Source organism: Cavia porcellus, unplaced genomic scaffold (assembly GCF_034190915.1).
Source record: "Cavia porcellus strain 051 isolate PalLab524CR breed Dunkin Hartley unplaced genomic scaffold, mCavPor4.1 scaffold_2, whole genome shotgun sequence".
In the NCBI taxonomy this organism is placed as follows: domain Eukaryota; kingdom Metazoa; phylum Chordata; class Mammalia; order Rodentia; family Caviidae; genus Cavia; species Cavia porcellus.
Window position 1 is genome coordinate 91,784,819 of NW_026947485.1, and position 26,243 is coordinate 91,811,061.

At 44.2% G+C, this 26,243-nt stretch overlaps 1 long non-coding RNA gene across 2 annotated transcripts in view; it reads left to right on the forward strand.

The window, feature by feature from the left end:
* Positions 1-23,251, forward strand: part of LOC134475219 (uncharacterized) — a 29,623-nt gene extending 6,372 nt beyond the window's left edge. The window contains exons 2-4 of one of the 2 annotated variants that reach the window (XR_010046246.1): positions 18,197-18,288; positions 21,456-21,602; positions 22,796-23,251. This is a non-coding gene — a long non-coding RNA (uncharacterized LOC134475219). Of the gene's footprint in view, positions 1-18,196; positions 18,342-20,371; positions 20,523-21,455; positions 21,603-22,795 lie in introns of those variants that run through there. The other variant, XR_010046245.1, reaches the window with a different exon arrangement.
* Positions 23,252-26,243: the final 2,992 nt, after the last annotated feature.

Sequence of the window (26,243 nt, forward strand, 5' to 3'; positions counted from 1 at the left end):
TAGTGCTCAGTGTTTTTGTGTCACTTCCAGACTTCTTGTTTCCTTCCCATTTGGGCATTCTGAACAGAAAGCCATAAGCCATAAGGTGCCAGACATTGCCTCTCTCTCTTTGCCATCATTCAGAGCAAAGGCATATGCTCTGCCAGCCAGAAACTTTTACCAAGGAATTTGAGCCTAGAGATGGTGACAAGAAGTGAAAGGAATCTCTATAAATGATTAATGATATCCACAGAACCAGTCTCACAACAAGGGCAGCCTAGAGGCAGAATGTTAACCTGACTGCCTCTTGGGCAAAACCTCATCTGTTGTCAGCTTCCCTTTCTGCCTGTGTCCCCAGCCAGAGTCTCCAAACTTCTTATTGATTACATGAGCTGCTCAAGGTCTTTCCAATAAATTTCTCTTTTACTTTAAACAGATATTTTTGTTTAATCAAAAATATAGATAGGTACAGTGGGACTGTAGGAAGGATTGGGCAACATGGAAGCGAAGCGCAAGTCCCTAGAGGTGAAGAGATCATCCCACCTCAGAAGAAGCCATTGCCATGGACCCTACAGTTTAGAAAGCTCTGTATAAAACACATATGCATATGCTTATACATTATATTTTTCAAAGGCCATATCATTAAGGTCATTAATGTTACCACTAATCATGATACGTCAACTTGAATGGATTAAGAAATGCTAAGTAGATACAGTTTTGTGTGGAGAGCGGCTGAAGTGGCTCTCACACATGCAGGACTGGAGCAAGGCCAGCCCCCAGAACACAAAGCATGCAAAGCAAGCCACATGACCAAGCTGTTTCTGCCCAGAGAGCACAAAGTGTCTCAAGCACGTCAGGCAAACTGCTTCCCAGAACATGGGGCATGAGAGGTGAGCTAGTTGTTAGGCAGAGGGGTTTCACCTGATACCAACCTACTAAGTGTATAAATAAATGCTCTGCAGCCATTGGGCAGTTTTTTTCTCTGAGAGAACACTCCGCCTGATCTCAGTTTTCTGCATTTTCATCACACTTTCCTTCACTTCTTCACGGTCCTCCTCACCTGCGAGTTTCCCAAGAGCTGCACTGGATGTGGCAGTTCTGGGTGTCTGTGAATGACTGACATATAAACCAGTAAACTGGGAGTGGGGAGATGCACCCCAGATGTGAGTGGCACCAACCAATAGATGTGCAGTCTTGGTGAAATTTTAAAAAGAGAAAGAAGAAGGAAGTGTGCCTGTTTCTGAAGAGCTCTAGTCTGTCATCACCTCTGGATTCCTGTCTCAGTTTCTTGTCTTCTAGCCTTGCACTGTACCCTCTTGCTCTGTGGCTTCCATCTTCTTGGTCTTAGCAGCCTCAGGATCCTCCAGTCCTCCAGTACAGCCATTTTGGATTTTCCCACCTCTGATCCCACAGATGGCAACTGTGAACTCTCCCACCTCTGATCTGTAAGCCTACTAATAAATCCCTTGTGTAACCATATACATCTTTTCTGTTGACTCTGTTCCTCTACAGAATCCTAATACATGGGCATCTGTGCCTCTTTGGAGTTAATGCTCAGAACTAGTACAATATAACCACGAGCCCACACATTCACACAACCAGCACCTGTCAGCTCACTGTCAATGCTTTTCCACATTCTGCATCCTCAAAACAAAAAATGAGCACATCTGAATGCTGTGCAGGTTTCTAGGTGGTGCCCACTATGGACATGAGACAAAAGCTGCTTCACAGTGGGAGAAGGAGCTGAGCAACAGAAGCACTTAACAAGAGAGAGAACAAATTAATTAACTCCTCAAATCCTTTCCATTTGGCATTAATGTGATAGATTCTTGCATAATGAAATATTATTTCCCAGTTGTGCCAAGAGTCCAATTTTGTGTTCTAATTCATGGTCCTGCAGCTACTCACTGTGTTAAAGCAATTTGATTTAATTTAGACAAGATAGATGAGATGAACTGGAAGAGTTAAGCAAAAATGATAGAAGATCTTCAAATATGAGTGAATTGTGGTCTTTAGTGGAAAATGAAATTACTTTAGTATTTACACTCTACAGTGATTTAGTATGAACTGTTACTTGCCAAAGGAAACCCGAGTTTTAAATTTATTTCACCTTTGAAAGGATTATATTTTTAATTTCTAAAGAAAATATAAGAAGCAAACACACATGACTATGAAGAGTCACATACAATTTTCCTAAAATATTCTAGTATTTCCACAGAGACTATTTTCGATCATTATGGAGCAAGGCATAATCTGGACATTTTGACAAATCAAATAAGATGCTGCTATAATCAATTTTCTTATTAGAATATAGCACTGATTTTTTTTTTTTTTTGTACCAGGGATCGAACTCATGACCTCATGTCTACCAGGCAGGGGCTTAAGCCACTGAGCTAAATCCCTGGCCCAGCACTGATTATTTGAAAGAAAAATACTGTGTGGGTCTTGATGGTACTTTAAGAGATAGTGAGGCTCTTGATATTAGTGATAGTGATTTATATAATAAAATTATTTTGTAGCATTTTCTGTGATAATTGATCATATAAAACCTTGCTGCTGAGCATTGCTATAGTTTGAGTATGTTCCCTAAGGTTTTACATGCTGGAAGCTTGATCTCCTTTGTGGCAAAGTGAGAGGAATCTTTAAAAAGTAAAGCCTCAGTCTAGGCAAGTAGATCTGTGATAAGGCACTGTTTTGCACACATGAAACCTTGGATTTGAGTCTCAGCATTGGGGAAAAGAAAAACAAGCCAGGGAAGTCATTGAGGGCAGGCCCCCCTCAAAAGATATTAATGTAATTGTCACAGGACTCCATTAGTTCCCTCAAAAATGGGTTGTTATAAAAAGAGAAAAGTTGAGCTACACATGGTGACATATTCCTGTAATTCCAGTATTCTGAGAAGCTGATGCAGAAGGATTACATATTTAAGCACAGCCTGGGCAATTTAACAATTTATCAAGACCCTGTCTCAAAAACTAGAAGGGTGAGGAGACTGGTACTGTATCTCAATGCAAAAGCCCTAGATTCAATCCCCAGTTGGGAACTGGGTTAGCCCTAGCTGGTCTCTGGTTCCCTATTTTGTCATGTGATCTCTCTCCCGTGCATATACTTCCACTATCATGCTATCTGTCAGGTTGTGATGTAGTCTAGGGGTCCCTTATCAGAGTTCACAAGAGCTGAGCAAGCTTCTCCTAAGCCTATGAGCTATAAAGCTGTCTTCTTTATAAGGTACTCTGCCTCAAGTATTTTTCTTTTTCTTTTTTTTTTTTTTTTTTTTTTTGGTCTTTTTCGTTTTTATCGGTCCCAGGGATCAAACTCGTGACTGCCTGCTTGCAAGGCAGGTGCTTATGCTGCTGAGCTAAATCCCCAGCCCCTCCTCAAGTATTTTTTATAACAGTAGAAAATGGAGTAATATAAGCATGATTATTAAATTCATGATTTTTAATTTAAGTATTTCTTTAATAATTTAATTGACAATTATAGTTGCTCTGATCTCAATAAGATAGCTTCTACATTTTAAAATTATTAAAAGACACCCCAAGAACCACAATGTCCCCAGAAAGATTATCTAATTTGCCATTACTCTCAATAGAACACAAATTATGTGAAAGTCTTGATTATAACAACATAATTAGTAATTTACTTAAGAGAAGGCAAGAAAATTAACTTTTATGGAATAAACATAATTTATGAATTATGTATGACTTTTTATTACCTATCTAGCCCATCAAAAGAATATGCAGACATACTCAGTAACAGTTCATCCAGTCATCTTTGATATTTTACCATAAATATAACATACTTGTACATATAGCTTCTATTTTGTCATAATCTAAAAATAGATTTATCAAGGAAGAGCAGGACATGCGTTGAGAGTTTTTCAGATGCACATTTAAGTATTTGGGCATATAGTTGAGACTACGTTGGAGCTCTTGTCACAATTACTAGAAAGAGGCCAGAGGACCAGAAAGGCTGTCTGCATAGATGTTAATGTTTCCCTCATGAGAATGATGGCAGGAGTTGGGATGGAGATAAAGGTAATCAAGTATATCAGTTAGTGCCCATTACAGAAACAGATTTAATGCAAAATATGCACATATTTGCAAGTTTACAAGACTGGCTAACAATGACAACCCACAGAGTCAGATGTGGAAGAGTGCAAAAGGGTTGTCTGTGCACTGGAGAGCTGAAGGATTCAGTTGAGGGTCTGGAGCTCTCTGTATTGTCCTGTGCAAATCCATATTGCAACAGCCAGAAAAAAACACCTAAACAACACCCAGAATTTGAAGTTGGATTTATTTACATTGTTGAGAACTGAGGGGATCACTCCCAAAATATCAAGCCCAGATCTCTGGTGATCTAGGGCTTATATGGGATAAGCAAGCAGGAAGTACAGAGGCAAGAATGGCTTGGCAGTTGGGGATTGATTTATACAATGTGCATCACAGTGACCAGCCATTTTTAACAGACCAGAAGCAAAAAAGATCAGGAACTGTTATCTGGGCAACTAAGAAACTGAAGTATACTGGCCAGGCATCGTGTGTGTGTGTGTGTGTGTGTGTGTGTGTGTGTGTGTGTGTGTAATTTTCTATTCCACCCCTGGGCAAATCTTTGCTGGACATATTACATGTGATCTTTTGAGACAAGGCCCAGCTAGAAATAGCAACATTAGAGTTGTCAGTGATCCTAGCATGGGTCCTAGCCAAGCTCCCCAAGATTGTCTTATTAGAGTTTTTCTCTAAGTTGTTTGAAGGGTAAGACATAATTTAGGCCTGTCTGTTCTGTAACATTACTCTGGCAAGGTAGTAAGGGAGTTAATCTGATCTAGGAAATTGTCCATTGTGCCTTGGTTACTCACCAAATCTTGGTCAAGTGTTTGATTGATTGTTTTATTCTCTTGGTGCAACCATCCTTAGAGTTTAAGGCAGAAACAACAACTCAGAGGGGGCAGGGAAGCAAGAACTGGGTTAAGCATCCTGAAAAGACACAAAATCAAGGAGCACAGATATGGAGCAATCCTGTGAACAATGTCTGGAGTGACCAGAGCAGGGCTTTGAGTGTATCATCTCTTCTGAGTGAGCTGCCTGGTCTGGGTAAATTTTTCAGTGGATCTAAGGCTGACTTTCTGAAACTTGTGGATGTGATAATTATGTGCCTGGATTATATGTATATGAGTTACAAGCTGCTTTTTTTTTTAACTTTTCCAGAGCTTTGTGGCCTGTATGCTGTATGCAGTTTTTACTTATACAAATGCAGGCTTGTCATCATTGTCAGTGATCAAGGGTAGGACATATATAGGGATGAATTTTTACAGCCAGATCCTACAAACTTCTGTTGCTCTCTCAGCTCAGCTAGGAAACGCCTTGAGCCAGCCTAAGTAGATACATATAAGTACGAATATGAATTCAAGATCGCTGACACACAAATTGAAGCCTGAGCTGGCTGCAGGGATACAGGAGCCAGTACTATAGCTTGAGCTTGAAGAACAAATGGTGGGAGAAGGTCTGGCTCTGATCTTCAAGAATATTAGGTAAAGTTTTTCTGGCTGGGGTTGACATTTCAGTCAATTGGACCCCCAGAGGGGACTTGGGCCTCTGGACCTGATTCTTTTACATCATTGGTAATAAGTTTTGTCTAAGGTAACCACAGCATATCTAGCCTGTTGGACTTCATTCTCAACAGAGCTATCTCTATCTGTAAACAGGGTGTACTGAGGATCTGCCAAGAGGTCCATTTTTTTAAATGATTAGAACATTATTGATTTGATTTTTATTTATTTATTTTTTGGTACCTGGGACCAAATTCACTGCCTCATGCTTGCCAGGCAGGCACTTGTGCCACTGAGCTAAATCCCCAACAGCAGGGCTTTGAGTGTATCATCTCTTTACTTAAGAGGTAAACTCTGAGGAGGTCACTCTGGTCACTCTGAGGAAGTCAGTGGAAAACCCCAATGATGGGAGCCAGTAGAGCTCACCATAGGAAGCCAAAGAATAGAAAGGGAGCAGTTATGGGACCATTTTTTAGAACAGTTTATCCCAGTACAGCATGTGGAACCTGGACAGTTAATTTTGGTCTAAGGTGAGGCATTCCTTACTGACCAAATCCAACTATTTGCACAGATAGCCATTGAGCGCTCCCAGGGGCTGACAGTCTGAGTAAGCGTTACTGTTTTTATATGATTACAAAATTTGTAGGATTCAAATTTTATAGAAGCCAACAGCTCTAAGACATTTATGAAGTTTGTTTCTTGTAACCAATTTCTGCCAGATATTGTAGCAGAGCTTGTGTGTCTTTTTAGCAGGCAGTTTGGAAGTGTCATTAACCAAAAATGCTTTTTAAAGAATAAGTTTTTGAACCTCTAGGAGGTTTAGTCTGGGTCAGTTGTGAAGAGGGGCTGGCTGATAGGAGCCAATCAAAGGCAGAAGGAGGCATTCTTTTAGATTCAGGTAGGTGTACCACCAGGCTATTGGTAGCAGAAGACTGCAATGTATATGGAGGCCATGGCATGGCATTGGCAGCTCAGAGATCCTGAACTGACTTTACAGGCAGGAGAGGTATACTGTTTGATGGGGGGGGAGGGCCTTGGGAAAGAGCATGATCACCAAGGGGTATGATTGATAGCAAGCCCTGAGGGTGAGTCCTGTGTCCATACTTTTGGAAACAAGTCTCTCAAAATTTCAGGGTTATGATTATCAGGCATTTCAGTCTGATGTAGGCACTATTCTTTCTTCCAGGGTATAATCAGAGTCAATACCAAGTCCAAGACAGTGGACCCAAGTGTAATGGAGATGGTCACATCCCAAAAGAGGTATAGAGCACTCAAGCATGTACAGGAATTTGTGCTTGATAAAGTGTCCATCAGTCTCACAGGATCTGTTTTGGCAGAATTTTTTTCAGTAGGGGCCCCGGTGGGTAACTTTAGTAGCTTTAGACATGTTTATTGGTTTCTTGTCTCCCTCTTTGGGTCTGCCAGGAGAGCAGTGTGGTGCTGATCTATGGCTTTATGGCCCTCCATCTTGCCCGAGGTGATGAATAGTATGGTATGTGGCTGAATGCCTGTTTGTGCTTTTCATGACATCTGATAGCAATGGGGGAAAGGGTGAGGATGTCCAGGCCCAAAGGCAGGTCTTTAGTCTATACGTCATGGAGGAGAGTTTTCAGAACTTTACAATTGCAGTTATCTGTCTCAGGCTGATGCAGGCATCATTTTTCTCTCAGGGAACAATCAAAGTTGAACTTAGGATTAAACCAGAGTGAGGCTAACTGGCTTGGTGTGAAGGAGATGTCCTCCAAGGCTGTAAGTTTGTGCTTGGCAGAAAGGGTGACAGGAAAGAGTCTTAGCTGCCCTGGTGATGGTAACTTTTTGATAAAGGAAATTTTGAAGACAGAGAGTTCTGTTTCATCATCTACCAGGAAAGTAACAGGTTTATCTCTGACTTTTGCAATGACTGCAGGCTCTTCAGGGCCTCTCAGTCTGTCCTATCTATTCAGTCCAACAGGATACAATTCATTTGTCAGTGCCGACAGCCCAATTTTTCCTCAGTCAATATGTGGAACTGAGAGGGAATTGTTGGCAGTCATCTTGGGTGGGTGTTAGATGACACCTTCTGACCAGGATGGGTATAGGAAGGAGGCCTCTCTGGCCAAATGCAGGCAATAGCTAGCTGCAATGAGCTCAATCGGCTGGAAGTAGATGAGTCAGAAGTGGGGAGTCAAGTTATAGGTGTTGGCAGCAGCTGAGGCAGCCAACAAGTGTGCCAAGGCAGAATTCTCAGAAAAAAATAGATCTCTTTTTCCTTTTTTTTTTTTTTTTAATTTGAGATGCAGGGTGGTTTGGTTTCATTTTTAACTCCATTAAAGCCCCTTTTCCTGCAATCACAGGCTGTGTTTTAACTATTTTGTTCCCATTCTACCTCCCTACAGTGTATGGTGGGTACTCTTGAATAATGGTGCAACAGACAAAGGGTGGATGCTCCTCAGAGAGAAACCACTTAGATGCCCACCTGGCCATGCCCCTCACAGGGACTTACATGTAACTCAGCTAAGGAGGATGTGAGGCCTCTGTTATGCCATACCAGGAGACAGTCACTCTGAGGAGGTCAGTGGAAAAGCCCAATGATGGGAGCCAATAGAGCTCACCATAGGAAACCAAAGAATAGAAAGGGAGCAGTTATGGGACCAAGAAGGAGACCATCACTACTTCCTTATCAGAGGAATATGGGATATAGGAAATACACATGTCCTTGAGAGGTCACATGGGATGTGGTTCATAGATGATAGCTAAGTTTGGGTTAAGGCAAGGACCTACAGGGAGTATTTGAAGAAAAACATATAAAAAATGTTCTGGTCTTAGGGCAAGAGTTCTAGAAGGCATGTTAAAGGCGATGGAATCATGCAGGCAAAAAAATGAAAGATCATATCAGATGATTACAGAGACATTTGGAGTTGAGAATTTGGAAGTTGATTAAAAGTCTTTGCTTGCATTTTGAATGACGAAAGCCATGGAATGATATGGTACATCCAATCTTTATGGATCCTTAGAGGAAAAGGGTATCCCAGCCTACTACAATTCATCTGTGGCCTACAAAGGACATCCTGCATGGGGCAGGATGTAGGATGGCTCTCCACTGTCAGCCAATGCTGTCAGGTGCCATAATATCCATAGCTGGCACCAGGAAACATATGACATCTGGTTTTTCATGGCCAGTCAATACAGGCAATTCTCATGGGCATCCCAGATGGTGGGACAAGATGTTTCATGAGCTTGGCACCAGCACTCAATGGATTAACCCTAGATGGAGGCCAGAGCATCACTTAGTATCCAGGAGAAGTTGGTTTATATCTTGTTATATTTAAGAAGAGGCAGATACCAATGATTCTCAACTTTTCTTTGTTTCACACTCAGTCAGCCCTTTCATACATCCTACCTCAAATTGCTTCTTCTGTCTCTAAACCAAAACATTTCCAGTTTTGGCAGAGTGATGCTTCCTGCCAGCTCACAGGTCAGTTTTGGCAGTATCCCTGTTACATGGTCATTAGTATATATTTATGGAAATTGTATGCTTTGCCACATCATTTTATATAAACTAATAAAAAGTAGATGAGCTTTTAAAAGCTATGAAAAAAGCTATTAAAATAATACAGATGCTCACCATCAGGGATAAGGCAGCAGGGATTCAAGTCTCTGTTGGTCACTCACTGGGTTTTAGTTGGTTGCTCATATCTTTAATTATAAAGAACAGAATTAAGTTTAAAGTCAACACAATACCACCAAGCACAGTCTAAAAGGACTACTGTCATTGAGGATTTTAAAATATTTTGACCTTCTAAGAATGAGCCAGGGTCTTACAATCATGTAGACTCATTGTTCAACTTCCATGCATTCAGCTGTCCCAGCACTTTGAGGACCCCGTGCCTTAAGGAAGCAGAGGCCTCCCTGCCTGTCTGTGCAGCCAGTAGAGCTTCAAATTGGAAACCTCTTAGCTGGCACACAATGTCTCCGCAGTGTCAGCTTTTAATAGGTCTTTTCTTTCACGATCACACACTGTAAATCTACAAGTTTTGAAAGGCTAACTTAGTTTCTGTCAAGGCATTTTGCCATCTTTCAATGGAGTTTTTAATTTCCTGGTCATCTCTTTGGATCTGTTTCATGTATTCTATATTTTGTTTATATTCTTCACCAAAGGTTTCTCTTTTCTGGGTTCCTCCATTCTTCCATCTGTGTCTTCTTGAGAGAAGCTTAGCATTTCTTTTATTAATCTTTTTATATCTTGCTTCACTTGGATTAGAATTTCAGTTTTAAGTTCATCCATGAGGTCACGAAGATATTTCTTATGTCTGCTGATGTTGTGGCCAATATTGCATGATTGCTGCACTTGTTCTCTTCTGTATTTACCTCTCCTGGGCTTATTTTCCCAGGTCAGCGGCTGGAGATTTTTTCTTATTTTTTTCTCTTGTCATGTTTCTGGTTTCTTTCAGACAGGTGTGTGGTGGAGGTCTCAGGCCCTCTCCATATTGCTTACAGTTTTGCTGAAGAGTGCTGTCTGGGGGCTTGCTGCCCTCTCCGGTTTGTTGTTCTCTGAGGTGCATACAGGGACTGTGGGCTGGCCCCTCTTCTCTGAGCCAGTCAGCTGGAAGTGCCTTCAGCAACTTAGCCTGTGTTGTGGAGGTCACAGGGTCGGGACAGTTTTGTCCCTAGCTGTCTCAACCAAGGGCGTGACTCAGCCCAAGCAGATCCCACCAGTCCTCTCTGGGCCAGAGGCGGCTGACGCATGCCACTCTGCCCAAATCCAATATGTCATTCAGCCAGCCACAACTGCTGTGGACCCAACTTCCAGCACTCACTGAGAATTAATGCAGCTCTCCATCTTGGCTCCACCCCATACAGCGCCGCGCCCTCTCTCCAAGGGCCGGGACTCACCAACTCCTATTATCAGTGGCCTGGGCCTCAGAGCGATGTAAACTGTCCGACTCCATGGCACTCCCAGCACAGCGCGGGACCAGTCCCAGTAAGCGTGTCTGGCTTCATCCCTCTACCCGCGTTTTTCCTTCCTCTTCATATTTTTCTTTTTCCTTAAGTTTTCTCCTGGGGTCATGAGAATCCCTCTCCACTCGTCCGGCCCTCTCCATGTTGTCAAATTCCAGCGTCTGAGCTGTTTTTTCCCAGACAGGCTCTCCACCCAGCTACCTAGCAAGCCGCCATCTTCTTGTCTCTCTGCGGTGTCAGCTTAAACATCACGCTTCAGGTTGGACAGAAAAGTGAGCGGGAACCCCTTGAGGTGGTTCCATAATTCTAAGTCAGAGAAGGCAAGTAATAGTTACTGTGTACCTACTGTGTGCTGGGCACATACCAGGTGCTTTTTCCATCCAGCATCGGCTGCTTCTCCTTTATACTCAGAACTACCCTTTAAACAGTACTGAGAGGAAATCTGGCAGCCATGATGGCCAGAGCATTAACCAGCTTCTCTTCTTATTATGACCAGAGTAACATAATAATATTAACAATGTTAAGGCCACTAACATCAGTGATAGTAATAGCAAATATTCATTGCCTCTTAACTCTATGCAAGACACTGCACTGAGGATGTTCTATGGATTATCTTATTTAATTCTCACAAGAATTCTATAGAGGGTAGAGTTTTTACAGATGAGAAGGTGGATGCTAAGAGAATGCATAAAAATCCCCAAAATCAGGGATAAGAGTATAGGGGTAGAGGTCTATAGACAAAAACAGAGTAGGGCAGTATTAGATCTTCTAGCTAATCCCAACTAGAAAGAATTAAAAACAAACTTTACTAGAAAAATTCTCTGAGAAATAGGTCAAAGATGGTGGAAAAGAGAGAGGAAAAAAACAGATAAAGAAAGACACTAAGTGGCCTTGGGACTTGCACCAAGAAACCAGAAAAAGAACTGATAGGCAGTTCACAGAGAAAAAGCCAAGTACACAAACAACAAGCCACCCCCACCTCAAAAAAACATAGGAAAATGAGGGGCTGCTAATTCACCTGCAGGCAGGATGCATTCACACATATGCACATATAGATATCTGCATACCCGCTTACTAATTCTAAGCTGGCCAACAAGTCACCCTTTTGCCAACCCACCCCGCCACCCCAAAGATAAGACCTTAAAAGGTAGATCACAAGTAAGCAAACACAGAAAGAAGCTACACATAGACTACCCAAACAAATGACATTAGGCAGAGGTACCCAGAAAGCAATCCAATTATGACAAGTTCCAAGTAGTGAGGAAGGGTCTGTGACCCCCCCCCATAAAAACAGCCCAGGAACAAAGGGCCATGGGTCCTCTGTCTTTCTGGAGCCCCTACCCTAATTCTTTCTTATCAGGGTAGCTATCTTCTCATTTCTTCTCCTTTCCTTTTCCTCTTTACAAATAAATATTTCTTTCATTGAACTCTGTTTTGTTCCTCTAATTTTTTTTTGCTGGCCTGAGTTTACAAACCCAGTGAGCTGCTTGGACAACACAGCAGTGGTGCTTGTCCCCCAAATGTGACCTCTTTAGTTCCCTACCGGAGAGCCAGATGTGACAAGAGCAGCTGGAGTAGAAGCTTAGGAAGCACAACTCCATGCCTGTCCACTTGCCTACCGCACTCCATTCCAGATGTGGGTTACCCATTACAGCAAAATGAACTAAAGATGGTTAGGGTGGCACATGATCCTGAAGAAGCCACAAGGAGCTGACCACAACGTCATGCAATGAAATAATAACATTTGGGTCAGATAATACCTCAGAGGACTGCTAGGTGAGTTACCCAGGTGCTGAGGGCCAGTCCTCTTTGATATCCTTTTTACAAGAAACAGTTCTAGTATTCCCCAGAGGACTCTGGGTGGCTTGGCTACTTCCACAGCATGTGTACTTCTCTCCCAGTCAACTTATTTCCTTCATTTTCTAGAAAACTTTCTTTTTTCTATCCTTTTTTCCTATCTACCTGTGCCTCAGATTGCTGACAACACCTTCATATCATGCAAAAGCTCAGTGCTCAGGAGGACAAAGATGGCAGGGAGTAGCTGAGAGCAGGTAGCACTCATTTACAGCTAGATTCTTTTGGCCATCTTATTGTAGACTGAGACCAGGGTCAGCCAGACCTGTCAAGATTGTGTCCACCTAAGTTCCAGGTGGGACCTGTTGGTAGCTGAATCAACCCTAACCTCTGTTCCCACACCCTGTACTCAAAGCTGGCAGATACCAGGAAACCATGGTCTCCAAGAAGAATCTTACAAGATGAACCTTGGTTTGTCTAAGCCAATCATGGTGATTCCTTAGGAACAGTAAATGGCTTAAGAACAGGCCCATGCTACAATCCTGTCCAGCCACGAGAGGTCCACCAGAGGACAAGGAATGAGGAAAGAGTGCTGTCTCCTGAGACATGGGAAAGCTTGAGCCTGCAGCAACACTATACAATCAGTTATACAACCAGAGGCCAACATGATGAGTTGGCCAATCAGAAGATGGAACAAGCCTGAATCCTTAAAAGATGTTTGGTAGTAAATTAACCCACTCTGGAACTGCTTTACCACCATGCCACTTTCATTACATACAGCTGAAAGCCCCTCATATAACAGACCAGGAGCATCTGGTGGCTTTTGCCTCCAGCTGGATGTAAACCAGATCAAAATCTGCACTAGACTGAGGGTGATCTGGGAACTTTAGTCCAGTTCCTACCACCACAGACCTGTGGGCAAAATGAAAGTGAGTGAATGCGAAGTTATAATAAATTTTGCTGGAGGCCAGGAAAAGTGTCAAAGCACTTTACAATCAAGCTTAATTGAAAACAACAGCTCTTTAATCTAAATTTACAACATAATCAGCCTTCTGGTTACCTAATTATAATTAAATTAGATTGGCAGTGTATGTCATATATGCTAATTAAAGCACCAAAAGGAAATGCTGCATTTGTGAAGTTCTGTGTCTGTTGGTTCCTCAGTGGTTTCCATTATTAAACAGCTCTCTAGGCTGCAAATTTGGAGACCTAGGTTCTAGTTCTGCCTCTGCTGTGTGACGTTAGATGAGTCACGTAGTCCCTCTGAGGTTTTCTCTGTATTCCTGTCAGATTCTAGATCAAAGGGACAGTTACGGTTTGTACCTAGATGTTCCCCCAAAGACTCATGTGCTCATAGATGAGGTTTTTTTGGAGCTGGCAGGATCTAGGGTATGTGATAGTGGGATTGAGATTGCATGGTATTAAATTAATCTACCAATTGGTTTATCGTAGTTCTGGATAATGAGAAGGCCCATCCTGGGTGTGGGTGGCACTACTCAAAAAGGCTTGTAGTCTCGATGGGATAAAAGGGAAAGGGGCTTGCTTCTTTGTTGCTTGTTGCTGCCGCTCTCTGCCTGCCTTGCTGTCGACTGTGTCTCCTCTGCCAGGTCCCTCTGCCATGCTGCCCTACCTTGGAGGCACTTGACTATGGACTGAATCCTCTACAAACTGTGAGCTGAAATAAACCTTTCCTCCTTTAACTTGCGGGTGTGTTGAGTATTTTGTCCCAGCAATAAGAAACATAATTAAGACAGAAATTCTTTTGGAGAAAGCGCTTGGTATTACAGTATAGAAAGTGTCATCTAGATTCATTTTGCCCTATTCTTGAATATCACATAATCAAATGAGTGTGTCTAGTAAGAAGCCCACTACATTTTTGAGAATATTTCATTGCCAAATAATGAGTACAAACTAGGGAAGATTTCTGACTGTTCAAGTATCAGTCAAACCTTGGTTCTCCAAGATTGCACAAATGTATGTAAGCTATGTACCCTTTAAGAAGAGCAAATACCCTAATCCCCATTTAGATATGGCCAGCAAACACTGAGGGAGGAAGAATCTCTCAAATGATGGAGCCAGGACCATAAAGACCAATGGATTCCACGCTTCTCCTAGACACTTGGGAGTCTAATGGAGGGACTTCCCACCTATGGTCACACCACCTCAGTGCCTGCCCAGCAGGATTCCAGCTATGACCAGTAGCCATCTGTCTGCCATTCTTCCCTGTCTGAGTAGAGTCCATGGTAGAATTATGCTGTTTCTTTTTCACCTGTGTGTATTAAAGGGCCAGTGAACTTATGTCACTGATGCAAAAGAAGTGACTTCCAAACTCGAGAGTAGACTGGTCATCCTTATCTTGCAGCTGAATGCAATGATCTGACAGAGAGGTAAACATGTGCTGTGGGGGCAGGGAGAGGGGCAGATAGATGCACAGTTACTGATCTGGTTACCAAAGATACATGACCCAATTCTAATGTGTGGTGATCTGGTCACCAAAGATACATCACCCCCTTCAAGTGTGTGATGACCCCATCATTAGAAAGCAAGCAGCAGCTGCCCAACCACCAACTACATTTCCCAGCCCCCTTGGCTTTTTTTTTTCCATACTGAGAACCAAACTCAGGGCCTAATGCCTGCCAGGCAAGCACTGTGCCACTGAGCTATATCCCCCAGAGCCCCCTTGCATTAAAAAAAAAATTGAGGTGAAATTCTCATAACACAAAATGAATCACTTTAAAGTGTAACATTCAGTACTACTTAATACATTCAATGTTTTTCAGCTGCCTCCTACATTAAGTTCTAAAATACTACATTGCATCAGAGAGCTCTATACTTATTAATTCTCCCTATTTCTCCCTCCCTCCAGCTCCTGCAACTTCCAGTCTGTTTTCTGTCTCTATGGATTTCTTACAGAAGGGAATCATTATATACATGGCCATTGTGTCTGGATTTTTTCACTTAGCACAATACCTTCCAGCTTCATCCATGCTGCAGCAGGAATTAGCTCTTCATTCCTTTTTGTAGATGAATATTATTCCACTGTATGGATATACCACAGTCTGTTTATTAATTCCTCCATCGATGGACTGGTGGGATGTTTCCACCTTTGGGCTACTGTAAATAATCCTGCTACAAACATTTGTATCCAACTATTTGTTTGAATACTTGTTTTCAATTCTTTGGAGTGGAAATCCTGGATCAGTTAGTGTTACTGCTTAATTTTTTGATGAAAAGCCATACTGTGTCCTGCAGCATCAATTCCCTTGTATTTTGGTGACCTCCCATTCTCATCGACAGCAGGTATCAGAGATCTTTGTCCTGTTGCATAGGACTGTTTCTTTACAATCATTGCATTGATTTCAGAGGACTCCAAGGATACACAGAAGGGCAGAGCCACAAGATAAAGAGATCCAGGTCCTACATGAAGGCTGCCTGACCAGAAACAGCCATGTGCCATGGTATAAGCAACAAGTACACTGTATGTTTGGTGTCAAGCCAGGTTTCAGGCTTTACCTGTTACTGAAGCTGGCATTGACTAATACATCTCTCCAGTTTCCTCTCCTTAATTCTCAGGTTCCTGGTAGAGTTCAACATGTAGTACCTACTCACAGATCTCAATTTACCCATATCAGAAACTGTATCCATTATTAAACAAGCTGTTAGTTTCAGGAAGCAGAAATACTCAAACTAACTGATGCACAGGATAGGTTTATTCTAAGTTTACCAAGATCTCATGAGCTTAGAGGAACACAACAGTACATAGCCAAGCTGCCTGTAAACTAGCAGAGGGGTGGGGATAGGGCGCCACAAAAATAGAGGTAGAGAAATTTTACTATTTTAGTTTTGCAGAACTGCTGTCTTTAGATAGTCTGAATGTGAAACTGCCAGTTTGCTGTATACTTCATATTTGTTTGCAGGCAAATTCTGGTTCCCTCTTTCTTCCCCAGGGGGCAGGATCTTTGTGTCCTGCCACAAGGGAGCCACGGCAAGTACTGTCTCCACCACACCTCCCCGTCCAGCTCCTCACCATCTATGGTCTCTGGTTCTTTCTGGGCAACTGTTCCATACCCTGCACCAGACTATCATCTTCTGTAAGATTCCCTGTTGCTGGGCTCACGTCCCCACTGCAGTTGGTCTGGCCCTAAAAGTAGTCAGACCCCAGCGACCTTTCTCACCTCTGAAATCTTAAGTTGGGCATGGTCCTCTGTCATTTGTCATCTGGAATTTACTGTCCTGCATGACTGATTCACCTTTTCAATGCATGTCTCTCATCTCCTCAGAGCAGAGGGCAGGGCTACAGTTTCAGGGGCCCATGACATGACACCCTGTGACCTCAAGCAAATTATTTAATATCTCTGAACATCATTTGCGTCCTCTATCAAATGGGTGGAATAATGGTACCCACCTTAGCATTCTTGCAATGACTATACATCTATCTTAAAAGGTGAAAGGTCAGCAGGGAAGCTCAGGGAGTGCAAACTCGCTCCTCCCTTTAGTGGGTGCTTAGTGGTACAGAAATCATTAAGGTAGTCTGTCAGCAGACTTTCAGAGCTCCAAGTCAGAATAGGTATTTCAGCAAAGTTTCCTGACTCCTGGGGAACTGAGTCCTCCATGGCCCTGGATCAGAGCCCCAGGGTTGAGCCTTGGAATCTGAGATTCTAATCGGAAACTTTGACACCTTCAGAAAGTTCCCACTGAGATGGCAGGGGAAGTAGGGAGAAGATACCCATCTCATCCTAAAATAATCCTCCGAAGCAGTCCCCAAAATTCTTCTCCAGCACATGGCTCCAGCACTCTTTGCTCCTCCCAAGTGTGTTCTTTCTGCATCAGTCACCTCTCCTGCCCGAGATGAGGCCAGACACCTAGGCACCTGGGGGCCAGCATATGCAACAGGGGAAAGCGTTTCTGACAAAGCCCTTGTCTGCTGCCTAACAGGCCTGGGGCAGACCTCAGATGTGTGGGCTCCTCCTTACTGAAATGGCCCAGCCTGGCTCAGAACCCCAGCTGTAGCCAATTTCAAAGGGACACTTTCCCTGCCCAGCAAGCTGGGAGCTCCAGGGACTTGCACGGTGTCACGCAGTCTGCTTCCTCCTGGGTGACCTGGGAGCAGCAGCTTGTTCTGCTCTGGGGCTATCTTTCACTTCCCCAGCTCTCTGGGGCTGCAGGCCTGGGAAAGGCCAGGGGTCTCCTGGTGAGGCCGCCCTCTGCAGTCCTTTCTGGGATGCTGGGTGCCTTTCGCCTGGCTGACCCTTCCCAATGCCAGTACCTCTAGGGGTGTGGGCATGAGTTACTAGTGTCCAGGGGCAACTGCTTGCCTGTTCCTGGTATGAGCCACCAGGCTTCACTCACACTTGCCTGAGCTCCCACAGCAGTGACACTGCAGCCACTTGGTCTGGAGGACCTTTCACTGTGTGCCCTAGAAGCCTTTGATGGCCACACACGTGGGGTGTTCAGGGCCACGGATGGGTGGACAGTGGTCTGCCCTAGCGTGCCCTCTCCCTTGGTGTTTCTCTCCAGCCCTTTCTGCCCATGTTCGGTGAGGTCCATCCTAGGATGGGCATATCCAGGGCACTATCTGATCAGAATGAAGTTCCAGGCACCCCATGGTGGAGACTCCCAAACCCCACAGGAGCAGCCTTTCTCCTTCACTGAACTTGGTGGCATGATGAGTGAAGAGGCCCCTCCCCACACACACCTCAGGGAGGAAAAGAAATCACTCTTCCAAAGTACTCCTGCCCTCATCAGATGGGACACAAGGCATAAGATGTCCTAATTTATAACCTGTCCAAGCAACCAAGCAAATCTTTATTATCTGATCAAAACTGCTAACTTGGAGGCTCTGCCAAGTGCAATGAGCCTATGAGCCTTGTGAAAGCTAATCCCTTATAATGGTGATGGGAGCAAAATTATTGCTTTTTGTCTCCTTCTCTTTTTCAGGTAGCTGAAGGAATATAAACTGAATGATGGTATATGGCTTCCAGGAAAAAAGTTCTTCAAGAAGGATGCAGAAACTTCCCTTCTTCCTAGTGGTGAGAAGATAATCCTGATGGCTGGAGCTACAGCAACTATTTTGGGGTATCAGGTAGACTCTGTGTAATAAGGTTCCCAGAGCAATAAAATGTGGGAGTCTGGGGTCCTGAAAATCATAAAAGTACCTTTCCAATCATAGGCTGCCTGCCTCGAATTCATTTCCCCAAAAGAAAAGCAGCTCAGCTTTTCAAGCTTTCTGCCTCTCGTAGTCAAACCTCATTCTGATTGTCTGGCTCTGAGCCCAAGCCTGGTTTTTCTTAGAAAAATTATTTTCTTGACATAACCAGGACTGAAGACACATGGGAAGGAAGTCTGCATTGTATTTCAACATTCTTTAAATAGGCTTGCACACTTACATTCTCTCTCCTACCACAGGTGGTACCTGCTTCGTGCTTGGGAGAAATCAAGTGGGTTTCTAAACCCAGGTTGGAATTTGGTGTCTATTGCTGTGTTACCTTGAGCAAATCACCCAACATTTCTGAATTTTGGCTTCCTGTTGTGTTTCATAATAATAATAATAACATATGTCTTCAAGGATTCACCTTAAAAAAATTTTTTTGAGATGAGCTCTTACTATATTACGTAGGCTAGATTAGAACTCAGAATCCTCCTGTCTCAGGCTCCCAGTGGCTATAGTGTCCTGGCACCTAAGAAATTTTTATTGTACATCTACTATCTGCATGACATTATGCTGAAGATACAATGGAGAAAACAAGTAAGACTTTGACCTTCTTGGGGCCTGAAATCCAAGAAGGGAGAGAGATGATAAATAAAGCCCTCTGGGAGGCTGAGGCAGGAGAATCATAAGTTCAAGCCTACCCTGGGCAACTTAGCAACCTAATGAAATTCTACCCTGGATTTTTTTTTTTTTTTTCATTTTTAAAGATGGGGATAGAGCTCAATGCAAAAACCCTGAACGCAATTCCCAATACTGCAAAGAAAAAAGAACAAAAGAAGGAAAATTAAAACACAAACACAACAATCATAGCAAACAGCATGCTAAAATACAGAACTGCCAAAAAGAACTAGAAATGGGAAGTTAGCCCCTTCAAGGACAAAAAGAATAAGCTATGGATACACTCACCAGCACCACCTCTGAGGTGGTTGGCTGCTGCCTCAAACAGGATCTTGCTGTCCACAGAGCCCCATGGCCCAGCAAGCAGCTTGTGCCCCAGCCCTACCCGGCCAATCCAATCCACGCTGCTTCTGTCCCTCTGAGAATGGGTGGAAGGCAGGATGGACAGACAGAAGGCCTCCACTGACTGCCAATGGCCCCAGAAGCCCTGCTGGCACACAGCCCCTGCTGAGCTGGCTTTGTTCCTTTGCATAATAGGCACCACCTGGGTCCCAGAGAATGCGATTAGTTCTCACTGAGCCTGAGCTGGAGCGGCACCCTGGCTCCCACCCAGGCCCCAGCGTCAGAAGCGGCTAGTTCCTGGCTGCCTGTGGTTTACTCCTCACGGTCTCCATCAGGGGCCCCATCCCTATCCGCCAGGGGCTACCAGGCCACAGCTGCTACCATCATGGAAAACTTGGTTCCCAGGGCCGAGGAACGAGCTCCTAGTCACTGCTGTGCGCCTGCAGTTGGCGGATGATGAAGGACGACTTGCCCAACAGAGACACACTGAGCATTCTTGGTCTAGACCCATCCCCAGAAAATGACAGGCAGATGAAACCTGGTGGCCTCAGACCATCCCTAGTGGCTGCTATTATAATAGCTAGGTTAGACAGAAATTAATATATAGTCAGAGAGGGGCTGGGCCCTCCAGGAAGTTAGCACAAAACATAAAGACCTCAGAATCGTGGCTAGAGGTAAATCTGAAGACAGCCAGCTCTTAGAATGGAAAAGCTATTGCGTCTCCCTGGAGATAAACAGAAATTTAAGACTATAGTACAATTAGCGTTACCTGGTCCAGCAGACTGGGCTGGGCATCAGACACACAGGTGGGTGACCAGAACTCCTCAGTCCATACTTCCCTCCCTTTCCAAGAATTCCTTTGATCTTTCCGGGCACCCTTGCTGCGGGACCCGTTTCCCTTTTGGATCAATATCAGCTAAGCGACTATACTTGTAATCCTATAGGTTGGTTGCAGTCTAACCACGTTGTGACTTTGCTGTACAAATTACCCCTGGCAAAGAGCCTCCACGGTGACCCACTGAGGACCCCTCCTGCAAATTCAGAAGAAATTTATTCTTCTTCCCCTTGGCTCCAATAAAACTCTCCTCATTTTCTCTTTCCTTTGTGACTTCACTCCTGAATGTTGTGAGACCACAAACCTGACATGTTTGACATCTAAGAGGTCGCAAGTTGTGTTTTTCCTGTATCACTATGAGAAAGTGTGGCTGTGGCTTGAGAGAGACCCATCCCCACTCAGCTGTTTCCAGTGGACTCATCTTGGGCAAAGCATTTAACGTTCACAAGCCTTGGTTGCCCCACCATAAATTGGGCATGATAATCATAGTGCTTACTTCTATTTGGGACAAAAGACTATAAAATAAATGACATCCTGCAAAGCCTATTGAAAGTCATCTCATCGGGTGATCATGAGATATTGTTTAGGCTGCAGGGCATTGCAACATGGCAAAAGATTTTATGTTGTACTGATTCTACATATTACTTAGCTTCTGCCTTGGAACAAATTACCTCAAAACTTAGTAGCTTCAAGTGGTACATCCACTCTTTGATGACTACAGATGAGCAGGTAGTTCTTGTGGTCTGGGTCAGGCTGGTCAGAGCAGGTAGTCTAGGATGGTCTCGTGCCCAGATCCTGGGCCTTAGTGGGGATGTCTGCAGCTATCCCTGCCATGGTCTCCTAACCCCCAGGAGGCTATGGTGGTCTTGTGCATCTGGTGCTAGAAGCCAAGCTCCACCTCATGAGCACTTTCCGAGCCTCCACCTGTGATGACACATTAGCTTTTTTCCTACTGGCCGAAGCAAGTGACAAGGCCAAGGCCAGTGTTCTCTGAAGGCTATTCCCCAAGGGCGTGTAGCCTAGGAAGCGATATCAAATGGGAGCCTTAGGGACCTTAGCTGTCTCTGCCATTCACATGGGAACATACCTAGGTGGTACCCAAATATTTCTGGTCACATGTCCCTGTGTTAGTCCTCTCAGGCTGCCCTAACACAGTAACACAGATTCAGTATTAAAAATTTGTTTTCTTACAGTTCTGCGGGCTGGAAGGCCAAGATCAAGATACCAGCATGCTTGGGTGCAGAGAGAGGGTCTCCCCCTGGCTTATAGGCCATCTCTCTATGTCTTCACATGGCGGCTCCTCTGTGCACGCTCATGGAGAGACCTGTCTGCCTCCTCTTGTAAGCCTACATATCCCACTGGGCTAGAACGCCACCTTTAGGACCTCATTTAACCTTCATCACATCCTGAAAGCCCCAATTCCACATATAATCACATTAGGAATTAAAGTTTCAACATGTGAATGGGGAGGACCCAATTCAGTCCCTAGAAAGCACCGATTTTTAAAAATTCTTTGTCTCCCATATATGCACATTTATGTATGTATTACCTACATGACGAAATTTTAAATAGACATTTATATATAAACAGTTAAAGTTTCAAAGTGATATTTTAAGTATCTTGGATTTTTTTGCTACTAATAACTAACATGTCAAGGTATACTGTTCACAGAAGTGAATACAAATTCATCTTTCAAGGTCCTCCTGGGTAATTTTTATTCAGGGGCAAGGGAGCTGTCTTGTTGGATTGATCTCTGCCTCTCCCTTTTCCTCCAGTGCTGGGGACTGAACTCAGGACCTCATAAATAATGCTCATAAATCCACCACTGAGCTACACTCCCAGCCATTTTTATTCTTTTATTTTGAGACAGGGACTCACCAACTTGCCCAGGCAAGGCTTTAAATTTGTCTTCCTGCCTCAGCCTCCCAACCCTGGCTGGATTCATTTTTGCCTCATCATGTACTGATGTAGAGCTCGTACTGAGCATCTAAGCTATACTAACTTCTTTTTGGTTTCTGAAATGTATCCTGTTAGCATTGCCTTTAATCCTCAGTTTCTCTATAATAATGTGTTAAAGCTGTTTTCCATTTCATAAGGATTAGCTTAGTTAAACCTAGATCACGTATTTGTAAATCTACTTACCAAGTGCATGTAGACCATAATAGTCAGTGCTCAGGGCAATCTGAGCACTGACTATTTGGTAAGTCCCTCCGTGACTCTTCAGCCTCTAGCTGGCTCTTCAGCACTCCTAGGCTGGTGGTGCTCTGCTCTGGCTTTGTGCTCCCCTTTCTTCAGTGGGTCCTTTTTCACTAGACTTCAGGTTGACCTCACCTCAGAACCCTCAGTCATGTCGATGAAGTCTTCATTTTCCAAAATGTTACCCTCAAAGGTTTGGGGGTCACCACTGCACCCATTGCACATGTCTTCTCTAATTTCCACTCACGAAGTATGGTCCACAAGAAGAATCAGCACAAGAGGGACCACTCCAGTCTCCCTGTGGCCCAGCTTCACTGCACACCTCGCTTTCTTCCAGGTTTCCTTGAGGCAGAGGACGTTTCTCACCAAATTCCACAGCAACCGTGCTTTCCCTGGCAAAAGGAATGCTTATGACTTCCGAAGATCATGCTGCGAGGACCAGTGCAGGGCCTTCTCCCTGCCTTCCACCACCATCCCACAGTGGAGACAGCATCTCTCCCCCAGGACTCTTCCTGTTACCCTCCAGGCCATGACTGGCCTGGTTTTGTCTCAGGGAAGGGGCCAACATGCGTGCACTTTTGTCATGTCTAACTCCAGGCAGTAGAGCCTTCCAACCCCGCAGTAGAGCAAGCCAGGTAGATTTCCTTCAGGCCTCAGAGCCAGACTATTTCCAAGTTTAGCTAGAGGTGTTCATTCACCCCGTGACTAACAGTTGCTGTAGTTAGCAAACTAAAATGTAAGAGGCCCAGCTGAATTTGTTTTGGATAGATGTTAGTATAAGAATATTCCACAAAATATTTTTAAACCTATGATGCAATATTTAGAACAAACTTATTCTTTAAAAAAAATTCATTGTTCATCTGAAATTGACGTTTACTAGATGTCATGAATTTCATCTGTCACTCCTATCCACAACTTTCTTTCTCCCCCCTCTCTTTACCTTCCTTCTTTCCTTTCTCCCTGATAGAACTCTGGGGGACCAGCAGCAGCTGAAAAGATAAGAAGTATGAAATATAAATGACCTTTATTTTGAGAATGCGGGGAGAGACACCCCCGATCCCCTGGGGTACAGCATCATCTCCCCCCTCCAGGTCTGCGATCTCTCCCGGGAACACATGGAGTGAAGGCATATAAGTAGTCTCGGTTTGGGGTGGAACCTAAGGGGGCATTAGGGATGCACAGGTAGCCCATTGGTCTTTGTTTGGCACCATAGGTAAATTCCTAGGGGTGGGGGAGATAGGACCTCCTTGGTTCTGGCTTAGGCTTTTCCAGCTATAGTGTCTGGCCTGAGCCAAAACTCTTTCACTCCCCTCTTTCCTTCCTTCTTTCCAAAAATTTTTGTTGCTGGCAATGTGGTGCATTCCTATAATTCCAGCAGCTGGAGGCTGATGTGGGAGGATTGCTGTGAGATCAAGGCCAGCCTGGGCTAGAGTGAGTTCAAGGCCAGGCTGAACTGCATAACGATACCCTATCTCAACACCACAACCATGACAAGAAACAAAACAAAAATTCTTTGTTGTGAGGTTACTATCTGCAAAATTCTAAAATAGACACAAATAAAGAATAACGCTTTCCTTTGAGATATCCATGCAGGGAAGGGGAGACAGGTAACAAATGCTATTAGCATAATGCCATCTCCTCAGTAAATGTCTATACTCATGCTTTCAGGACTCACAGAGAAAAGAACTCTTAATTCTGCATGGGCAGAACAGGAGATGGTGAGGAAAAAGGGCCTGGGGCAAAGGTGCCATGGAGAGGGCTCTGATTCCCATGCTTGGGGGACGGATGTGAAGGATGGGAAGGTGTTCAGGCTGAGGCTGGAGTCAGGAGATGCAGAACATGAGAAAGGCCTCTGGGAGTGTGCAGGTTTGTGGTAGCTGTGGGGGGCAGCTGGCTACCAGTTGGGTGGTGGGCATGGGACCCTGTATCAGGCGGGGGTCAGAGTGTAGAAGTGATGCTTTTTGAGAAACAGACAAGTGGACCTGGTCAGACCAGAGGGGATAGCAGATCTGTGATGCACAGTCTCTGTAGCAACCTGCCAGGAGGCCAAACCACAGCAACAATTGGCTTGGGAGGTCAGGCTCTCTGCACCCAGTTTTCGGCTAAAAGGCCCCATTTCCAGCTAGCCCACCTCCAGGGTTCCCACACCAAGAGCCTCTAGCCACACACATCTTTGTCTTCCTCTTTGTTAGTTAGTGGTGGCTTCCAAACTAGAAAAATCTGCTTTTGAGGCCCTCTGAAGACTATACACACATTTTAAATGTCTCTATATTCCTGAACATACCCAATGTCTGTTATACACTACAGAAAGATTTTAAACATTTAAACTGTTGTTTAAAATGAAGTATTGTTAAAGTGACCTAGTTTATCTTTTGATTCAATAACTTGTTTCTCTTTATGGAAGACTGAGTCACTGACCCCAACTTGTCCCCCCTGCCTGTGTCCCCGTCCTCATTCATGGGCTCTGCAGTGATTCCCACTGAATGGGTGGAGCATGCCAGGGATGCTGAGGATGGCCAGGGAACTTGAAGCAAGCTCACACTTTGCTCAGGCCCTGTTTCTCTCCCATCTCTATGTGAACACACCCAGACTGGTCGATCTCTCACAGGAGGAAGACAGGAGTCATTTGCTGCGGAGCCACCTCCCCCCAACCACAGCCCTCTCCCTTAGACAGCCTACAGCTGAGGACAGGCCAACCAGCTGAATCACTGGCTACTTCTCTAGGCTTCTGCAGTGTTTGTGGTTGGTTGTAATGCAGCACTCATGTCCCGAGAGCTAACGGTTACACTCCTTGCTTTCGGAATATCAAGAAATGTTCCATTATCATTTGTTTGCAATCATTAATAATAGGTCTTATTGGTCACCTAGCCCAAACCCTCTTTTCTTGCTGATGATGAATTAAGGGAAAGAAACTCCCAACCCACTAGATGTCTGGTACGAGTTCATGTTCTCTGAATTCAAAGAATGAATTTTAGGAACAACGGAGATTAAGAGCAGAATATATTTATTGAGAAAAAGAAAGCTTCTGACAGAGACAGACAAGAAGGGGTCCCAAGTGGGTTGCCAAGGACTCTGTCTTTTCTAGGGACTTTTATAGAGCAAAACCAGAGTGAGGCAGGTCTAAGATGGGGAAAATATGGGAACTCACAAGGTGGGCATGAGGTGGGACAGAACTGTGGCCAACCAATTAAGATTAATTGCTCAGGTAAAACTGATTTAATTGGGGACAAATGGGGAAGTGAGTCAGGTAGCAAGCAGGCATGGGTAAAGAGCAGTGTCTCTTTCTATAGGGGGTCAGGATGGCTTCCTCAGGGTGATAGAGATCTATTTAGAATATCAATCCCTGATGTTTATCCTTAGGATGGGAGTGTCTGATCTGTCTTGAGGTCCGGCCCACAGTGGGAGGTGTCTGTCTCCTCCAAGATTGCAAAGTATCTGGTCTTCTGCACTGGCTCCTTCAAGGGCCCAGCCCTATCTGTCTGCCTATATTTTATCTAACTCAGCTACCTATAACAGTAGAGCTTGGATTTTTATTTTCAGGGGTTCACCCTCTGCCCATCCTGGATGTGTACTCAGTGAAGATGCCCTCTTAACTTCCAGGAGGCAAACCTTAACTAACGTTAATAAGCCAGGTAGTTTGCTGGCATACGGCTGAAGAAAGAGCAGACAACATGATTATAGCCAATGAGACAGGGAAAGCCTTCTGAAGGGCTTTCTGAAAAGCCTTCTTTTCTTTGTAAAAGAACCCCACGCCGCTGTGTAACTTTTGTAACTGCTGACGCCAT